Below are 9,190 nucleotides of genomic sequence, written 5' to 3' on the forward strand. Positions count from 1 at the left end.
TTCAGGTTTTAATTTCATCCTTCAAATAGATATACCATTTATTATATGTATGCTAAAAAGGTGTGATAATCACTATATGGTTTTCTCTTGAACATTACAAGTATAATACTAACCATAACTTTGATTTACAGATTTGGTTATACACAATCAATAATTCGATCATCTTCTTCGGTTTTAAAGGTATTGTTTTAATTGAAGCTTGCATGTTCCTCAACATTATGGTGATCAAACTAATGCTGACTTTGTTTTGTAGCTTTTACACTAATTTATTCTCTGATTTTAAAGAAACCTAATTTTCCAAATTTTGCAGGCTATATTTTTTAATTCAGTTCTCATACAAAAAAAATTTATTAATCTAATGCACAATGTTAATTATAAGTTTTTGTCTATTGATGATGAGAACTAGAATTAAACATCTTTTAATAGCTTATATTATTTGAACCAAGTGGATATTGCAATGATTTATTCTTTAAGCAAAGGTTCTGTTTGAAAGACTTATATTATTTTTTATTAAATTTTGATATCCTTAAAATTGTTATTTGTTTCAGATGCATTATGAATTTACGTTCTTTGTTTAATGTTTATTTCTTAGGATTGTCCGTTGATATTCTCGATGAGCGTGACGAGTGTTTATTTTACCGTTCTTATCATATTCATTCCTCTTGCTTATAAGGTGAGTAATCACTCCCCTTCTTTTACTTGTTTACCAAAATTTTGGGGATATATGCGTACTTACATTATCTACTTGTTATTAGTATTCACACTAGCAACTGTTAACCTTGTGTGCTATCAATTATGTGCCTAACTTGTTACATGTTTATTTGTTTATTTTATCGCATTCGCAGAGGTCCATCATATTCACATTTAGTATGATCATACGACCGTCGTAGTGGCCGGCGTCTGATCGCATGACAATGGTTTCACCGAAAACTCACTCATGGTAAGCAACGCCCGATTCACATGGTAACGGTTTAGCCCACACATTATTATCTATTTGAAATGTTTACATGCTATGGCTTAAATGTATACCGCATTAAAGACAGTTTGCTCTTTTTCTCATATTATATTATATTGAATTAAGTGATGTTTTACTCACTCAACCTTGTGTTGACAAAACTATTTTATTTTATACGCATATGCAGGTTATTGTTTGAACTGATATCAAGATTGGTGAAGAATTTAGAGTTAATATTGTTAGAAGAATAAATCAAGATTTAGTTTTAAAGTTGTAAATTTTGAATTATCTTGTTGCCTTTATTTTTAATTTATGTACTTTGTTTGTTTGTATTTATTTGGATATTTAATATAAATTAATAGATATCACCACTTTAAATTATTGCATCATAGTACCTTGAGAGCTGTGAACAATCAGTTTGCGCTCTGGCATTTCTGCCTTAAGTTGGGGTGTGACACAAATGATCTATCAAGTTTTAAATATATGAAAGCTAGACTAAAGATCTGTAGCCGAATCAAGAGACGATTTAGTTATTTATGTAAATATTTTATATTATGGGTTAAAACATCATTCATTCACATAGGTTTTCAAACTGGATCGCCACATCATTCCGAACAGACAATCACAGGTGAATACGTTAAACCTTTTACAATTAGTCAATAAGATAAATGTGTTGTTTATCTTAACAAGTCAGTCAAATGTTTATTAGAGATTACGTGATCTCTCACATATAAGATAGAAAATGAAAATCAACTTAGACCGATTACACATGTGTCTAGATCCAAACATAACTGAACAAGCAGTCATACCCAATCTCAAGTGGGCATCAGTTCTTGGAGAACCTTTGAATTGTTTGTGTATGGCAAGTGATACTAATACCAATATTAAGAGACGTTCATGATAAGTTTGTTCAAGAAAACTATCTTGTCAGTTAAAGATCTATAAATATTTTTAGAGTCAACGATTCACTAGCATATCGCTGACGTGTTTTTCCCCACATTTCAGGGAATCATATTTAGCACATGTAGCAAGGAAATAGAGTCACTAGTGGAGTTAGATGCTCTTTATATGAAGATGGCTTAGTTTTTAATTATTAAAATAATGTAAGCAGATTTAACAAGAATTGTATATCAAATACCTGGGAATTTATTATCCGAGAAGTTTTTGAAATAAATTAAAAACTTATTTTAACAAAATCTTCCACTAAAACAACTCTCAAATCTGATATAATTACAAAATAGGTACCAACTATTGGTCACTTCTAGGCCCTAAGTCGGGGTGTGACGGGTTGGTATCAGAGCCATTGATCTCAGCCATTTAGATGTTTCATCATACCTAAGGTTTAACATAGATATATATCAATCTAATTCCAGAGCCATCAGTTTCAACAAATTAGATACTTGATTAAAGAGTAGCTAGGCTTTAACCACGAAATGTTGAAATATTACGGATAAGTCTTAATAATACGGATAAGATAGGAATGTATTCCTACCCCTAATCAACTATGCATTGATGAACAATCCTCATTCTAATCGAGGATCATTTAAACCTTCATCTAGGGATATATGGGAACAACGCTACTCCCAATTCATATATCCAATAATGGGGTTTCATACCAAACAACAATGGAGGAAGATTCATATTCATTCGATATTAAGACTCCACCGGTTCCAGTAAGTACAAACCATATTATGCATGGAATAGGATCTAGCAGATCCAAGGCAACAATAATGTCAAAAGAAAAAGAAATAATGACCTATCCAGAAGAAACTCCTCAGGGACTGGAATATTTTAATTTTCCAGCAATTCAAATTTCTTACTCTTCTTACACTCAAAGTGAACGTCTAACCCATATTATAACTACACTCAAAGTGAACGTCTAAACCCGGATTATAAATCCTCAGAAGAAATATACGACATTGAAGACGAGTCAACTCATTATGAAATCAGTGTTACCAAACTAGCAGAAGCAATGCTCAAAAACGAAATGAATACTGAAGAGAAATAAAAAGAAAAGAAGACAAGCGAAAACATCAAGAAGGACAACATCAAGAAATTGATTATTCGCTGAAAAAGGTAGACAATAAAAAGATCTTAATAGTTATAAATAGTACAACTGTAGTAATTTTGTGCACTCTTGTAACTACGACATAAATAAAAGATAAACTTTCTTCGAAATATTAAACTTATCTTTAAATTATGTCAAGAATAGAAAGCATAAACTCTCAGAGTAATTGGTGTGCGATAGGTATAGTATGAAAAATGTGTTAATTTTTTCAAAGGTATTTCACACAATGTTGAGTTTTAAATTTATAAAAATGATTATTATCTTAACTAAACCATACACAAACAGGCAAGTGTGCCTATCGTATATGTAGTAAACTATAGGTAAGAATCAAGCATCGATCTACGAACACATTTATAGAGTTTTACTACTAAATTGTTGTATTTATTTGACCGAAAGTGAATATCATTTTGGTTTTGGTTTTGGTTTTAGTAAATGTGTTTTAAGGAAAATAAATTAAAAGACAATATTTTTGGGTTTTTATGTTTTAAGGTAGAAAAAATATTAAAGATAGAAGTGTATCATCTTAATTAAAACTCCTCTTAACTTAGTTTAATAGTTGATTAGTAAACATGTGATTTGATAGTTAAACAAAGATATAACTTTGACCCCCTTTACTAGTACATCATTTTATGTAAGCAAGCGGTTTCTAATAAAGATAAGTTAACTCACTTTAAAGATGAGACATCCCTTAAATGACTAAGTGAATTCTACTTGATACTTTAGTAAAAATAACCCTTGTATTATGCCTAAAATACCAATTAATATTAGTTGAGTCTTAAAGTATTAACCTTGAATTACCAAGTATTAACCCGCATAACTCTTGAACAATTATAGAACTCATGTAATTACCACTCAAGAGTTTCTTTAGATTGGTTATATTGCACATTCACTTAATAGGTAAATAACCGATCTTAATGGATGAACACCAACAATCCGGTTTCACAACATTATTGATAATTCTCATTCTAAAATGGTCAACACTATTAATATTCCATTTGGTCCATGTCAATATTAAGATTCATATTTTTTTTCACAACCACGCCCTTACAAGAATGGCGATTTCTTGGCTTATCATCAAGCTCAGAATCTTGGCGGATCTTTAAAAGTTTCTTAAGTTATTCCCCAAACCCTCACACGAGTGGTAGTTCCCCGACTTATCGTCAAGGTCGGCTTTAGGGGTTGATTTTAAGGATTCTTAATTTATCAACCAAGTCCTCATAAGAATAGTGATTTCTCGACTTATCATCAAGTTCGGGGTCTTGGTGTCTACTTTAAGGGTCACCAAGGCTTCACAAGACTAGAAATTTCTCGGCTTATCGTCAAGCTTAGCACTTGGGGTATCTTTTAAGAGTATTTTAACATTCCTCATCAAGTGATAATTGAATCACAACCATTAGTTATTAAAAACCGATCACATGTTTTACTATCATTATTAAACTTCAATAAAGACTCATTATAAACCAAGATGATACTATGGAAGTTTAGCCACTAATAGACATAATGATATTTATCAAAGTAATCAATAGAAACATGATTAAATTGAAACAATCTAACCAATTTGGATGACTTATCTGTGATGCTAATAACTTCTCCCAAAAGCTTAATCTCCTTAATCCTCAAGGGTTGGAAGGATGGGATTGATTCCTTATTAATGGTAGTGAAAGGAAGTGGTTGGAGAGTATTGAATGCTCCTCCAAGGGGTGTTCAAATCTATTAAATGAAGAAGAAGAGCATTCAATTTATAAGCTGATTAGACCCTCAAGGCACGACCGTATTAAGCAAGGCACGTCCATGTCGCCATTTTGTCCTGCTGCATTAATTTTCCATGTCAGATCATACAACTCAAGGGTAACACGACCATGTTAAGCAAGCCACAGCCATGTTGAGTTCCACAACAGTCCAAACTTATCTTGTTTTGTCCTTTTCTCTTGTAGTGAAGGCATGGCCGTGTTTTGGGAAGGCATGACTGTGTTTTTCTTTAGAACCTTATATTTTGTCTTTTCTTCTTGCTTTTCATAATATGGGGCGTGTCTTAGTTAACATGACATGTCTTGATTTACTGATTTTTGTCTTTACTTCGTATGCTCTAGGCATGGCCATGTCTTGATTCACCATGGGGTTTGTTGAGTCAGTTTTGTTAGTGCACCGTTTTGGTCGTCTCGATCTTTTTAATTAATTGTATTTTATATATATATTAATGTAAAGGGCATTTTGGTAATTACACTAGTCCCATTCATTGTTTTTAAGTGTTCATTCGTTAAGGATGTTTAACGAATGAACCTATACATTATTGTTAATGTCCATTCGTTAAGGATGGTTAACGAATGGACCTAATCGTTATGAATATGTTTCCATTCGTCATGGAATGTTAAAAAATGAGGTATAACAAATGAGTCATTCGCTATACTAGTTAAGTTATGTAGAGAATGAAGACCAATGAGTCCATTCGTCACAGGCTGTGTAATGAATCGACTTCATCTTCTATAGGCTAATCATGCTTCGTAAGTCAACAAGTGTAGATAATTATTCTTTGTGAGTCGTTACACTTACCAAATCACTTCTCCATACACACATTGTTCAATCAATCAGTTAATCACCTATAACATATCAAGAACTAGATTCTTATTCGTATTTCAATATGAATTGAATCATAGAAGCTCAATCAAGCTCTCTCAAGTGGTATCAAAGCTGAGCGTTCGATTGTGTAGGTGATTATAATCGTTATAATGATGAATTGTTGAGAATTCATCAGGTAATTGTAATAGTTAAGATCTGAAACTGGTTTATTTCGATTTTGAATCAATTATCATGATGAGATGGATAATTGAGGCTAAACTGATTGATAATCAGTTCGTAATCAGATATGTAAGATTCATTTGGTTTTAATTGTGTTATTGTTTGGTTAATTGAGTGGAATAGAGATGTATTGAGTGTAATTGAAACACAGGTTTGGATTTCGGACAAGTATTGAATCAGAATTGGTTGTCTGGACGTGTTGGGATTGGTTCGCGAGGTGTACACGATTTGTTTAAGCTATAGATTGTTAATTTTGGTTGAGTTTCGAACGAGTAATCCATGGTTTAGTGTTTGTTTGGATTTATGTTTGAATTTGAAAGTTCAGATCTGGAAAGCTGCGTTTGAAGGTTTGAAGGCCCCATTTGTTACACTATAACAACCCATTCGTTATACTGTAGCTGCTTATTCTCTATCAACCTATAACTGTATTTGGACATGTGGCAGGTTGTTACAACTGAACAACTGCTCATTCCCTAATGTAGCTTATTCGTGGTTAACCATTCGGTACAGAAACATCATTCGTGACAAATTGATTCATTATTCTATTCGCTACCTGATTTGTTACCTCATTCATTATACTATTCGTTACCTTAATCGTTATCCTATCCATTATGCCATATGTTATGCTATTCGTTTGATCATTCGGGTGCTGATTCGTTACCATTGAATTACCATTCGTTATAGTCATTCATTATATTCATTCGTGAAAACTTTGGGTCATTCGTTACCTGATTCGTGGTACCATTTGTTACCATAACTTTATAACCTAATTCGTGTTACTGTTCACCAACAGTTATCATTTTCAATCCATTCGTTACATGTTTTACCCATTCGTCACTAAAAGTTACCATTTGTACCCTTAAGTATTTAACTTTGAAAATTTTAACCTAAACTTGAATTTTTTGATCATTTAACCCATATTTTTGAAGTGACTGGCTTTTATGCTTTAGCATCTCAAAATATGTTGATGCAACAAATGCTTCACTTAGACGCTGAACTCGGGTCACATTCTAAATGTCCCCGGTTGATGAAATTCAGTGACTTTGCGATGTGGGAACCAAGATTTCGAGCACATTTAGGATCCTTACATACTGATTGTTCGAGATGTGTTGACAATTTGTATATTACTCCTTTAATTGGTGATGAAACTACTGGGTTTGAACCAAAAGCTTTTACTTCTTATACCCAGTAGGAGAAAAAATCATTAGAAATTAAAACAAAAGCATATTCTACTTTGACGATGGCTTTAACAGATAATATATTCCACCAGGTGGGAAGTATTAAGATATGTGCATCTTTGTTTCAACACATCAAGATGAGATGCATGGGTAATATACAAGAGAGCACGAAAGTTATGCTAAAATTTCAATTTAGAAATTTAATTTATTGAAGGGAGAGACAATTGAGGAGATGCTGACAAGGTTTAATCATCTAATTGATGAGATGAACAAACTACAAGTGGAATCAAATGAATCTGATAAGATTGACACTGTCAAAAATGCTCTACCGGGTAAAAGATCATGACCGGGATCGAAATTATGTTTCTACGTTTACGAACAACTAATTCAACTCTTTAATGTATCGAGCGGAAATTGGTACAAGATGAAAAACATGATAGAATATACTCGTTTAAGCCCAAAGTTTATTGATAGTATTGACTTGATACAAGATATTACAATTAAGTGCACGAGCTTGACGGGATCAGAAAATATTACAATTAACGAAATGATCCAGAAGCTTACCAATGATACTAACTAACCAACTATTTATAGTGCAACAGAAAACATCCGTACATGTCACATATACGGGAACCTCATCAACGTATAAGACCAGCTGCAATCATCCGTATATGTCAATCAATATGCGACAAAAGACAACGTATAAACCCACTTTATCAATCTAAATGTGGAAAACCGTAGAAGTCTTTATCCATGCACTTCAACATACACGTCCATCAGTCAACTTATACGTCCACATGAAGAAACACATATGTCCATGCATTCCATCACATAAATATACGGGAATAAGTCTACATATAACATATACGCTCAACAACCCATAACGTATATGATATACGGATCTTTGATGACTTATGCGCCCTCTATTCATGTTCTTTTCGCAAAACCCGTTTGTTAACAATACTATCAAACGACCACTAACAAGACGAAAGCGAAAGACGTTTCGTGTACCAACACCGGGTTCTTATTCAACTTTTCTGCTTGTGCTGAAAGAAAACAATTTCTTCAAAAATGAAGATTTAACTGCTATGGAGTTTATGCAGAAAATAGAAGAAAGAGAGTATGACATGAAATGTCAAAAGTCTTAAAAAAAACCAAGATCCTACTTTGTATGAAGGTTCTTTACCATTAAGCAGTACAACAGCCCCAATCAATGCTTTCCTCACCCAAACTTCTCAAGATGTGCCATCCTCACTAAATGAATCAATGCCAAACATTTGTTTCATGGAATCTGGTGTAAATACAATTCTGGTGGATCGACTGGCGCTAGTAATGTTTTTACTCAACCACCAAATGTGAACATAAAAGAAGCCGAACAACACTTCTTTTCTTAGTGCTTTCATGAGTTCTTATGAAAATCTGGTGAGTGGTAAAATTGTACTAGTGAGCTTACAGATGAAGACTATGACCAAATCGATCCAGATGATTTGGAGTTAATGGACCTGAAGTGGAATATGGAAATGATTGCGCGTAAAGTAAAGAAGTTCATGTAAAGAACTGGGAAAGATCTACCGACTTTGAACAAGCATGTTGGTTTTGATAAATTTAAAGTAAGATGTTATAACTACCAAGATTTTGGGCACTTTGCCAAAGAGTGTCAAGTCGAAGAAGGAATACAATGGACCTCGTAATCAAGGCAGAAGCTCAGGAAAGAAGTATATTGACTCAAAAAAGCTTCAGGGGGTGATTCTTCTAAAGCTACTGGTTCACAAGCTCTGCTCACAGCTGAAGGGATTGGTTGGAATCAAAGGCTGTTGGGTAATGGTAATTAAGCTAATCTTGCTATGTTTGATCAAGCTGAAAACATTCAAGATTCCCAAGGAGATGGATTGACTACCGAGAACTAATCAGAGACTGAATCAGATTATGATATTTCATGCAACATGCATCCAAATTTGTTTGCATGTATGGCCAAGATTGATGAGGTTAGTGTTGGTACATAAATGTCAGTAGTTCATAGTCTAGCGTTTGTAATCGAGTCTGTAATGTAATTATGTTTAAGTTTATGTTTATGTATGTAAGCGAAGTTGTCAACAAGTTCGCTTAGGCGAACTTGTTGAACAAGCGAAGTTGTCGACAAGTTCGCCTAGGCGAACTTGTTCAACGAGCGAAGTTACTGACAACTTCGCCTGA

The sequence above is a fragment of the Bidens hawaiensis genome, unplaced genomic scaffold (genome assembly GCF_021521415.1).
Source record: "Bidens hawaiensis isolate Kalapana, Puna unplaced genomic scaffold, B.hawaiensis_p1.1 tig00007035_1, whole genome shotgun sequence".
In the NCBI taxonomy this organism is placed as follows: domain Eukaryota; kingdom Viridiplantae; phylum Streptophyta; class Magnoliopsida; order Asterales; family Asteraceae; genus Bidens; species Bidens hawaiensis.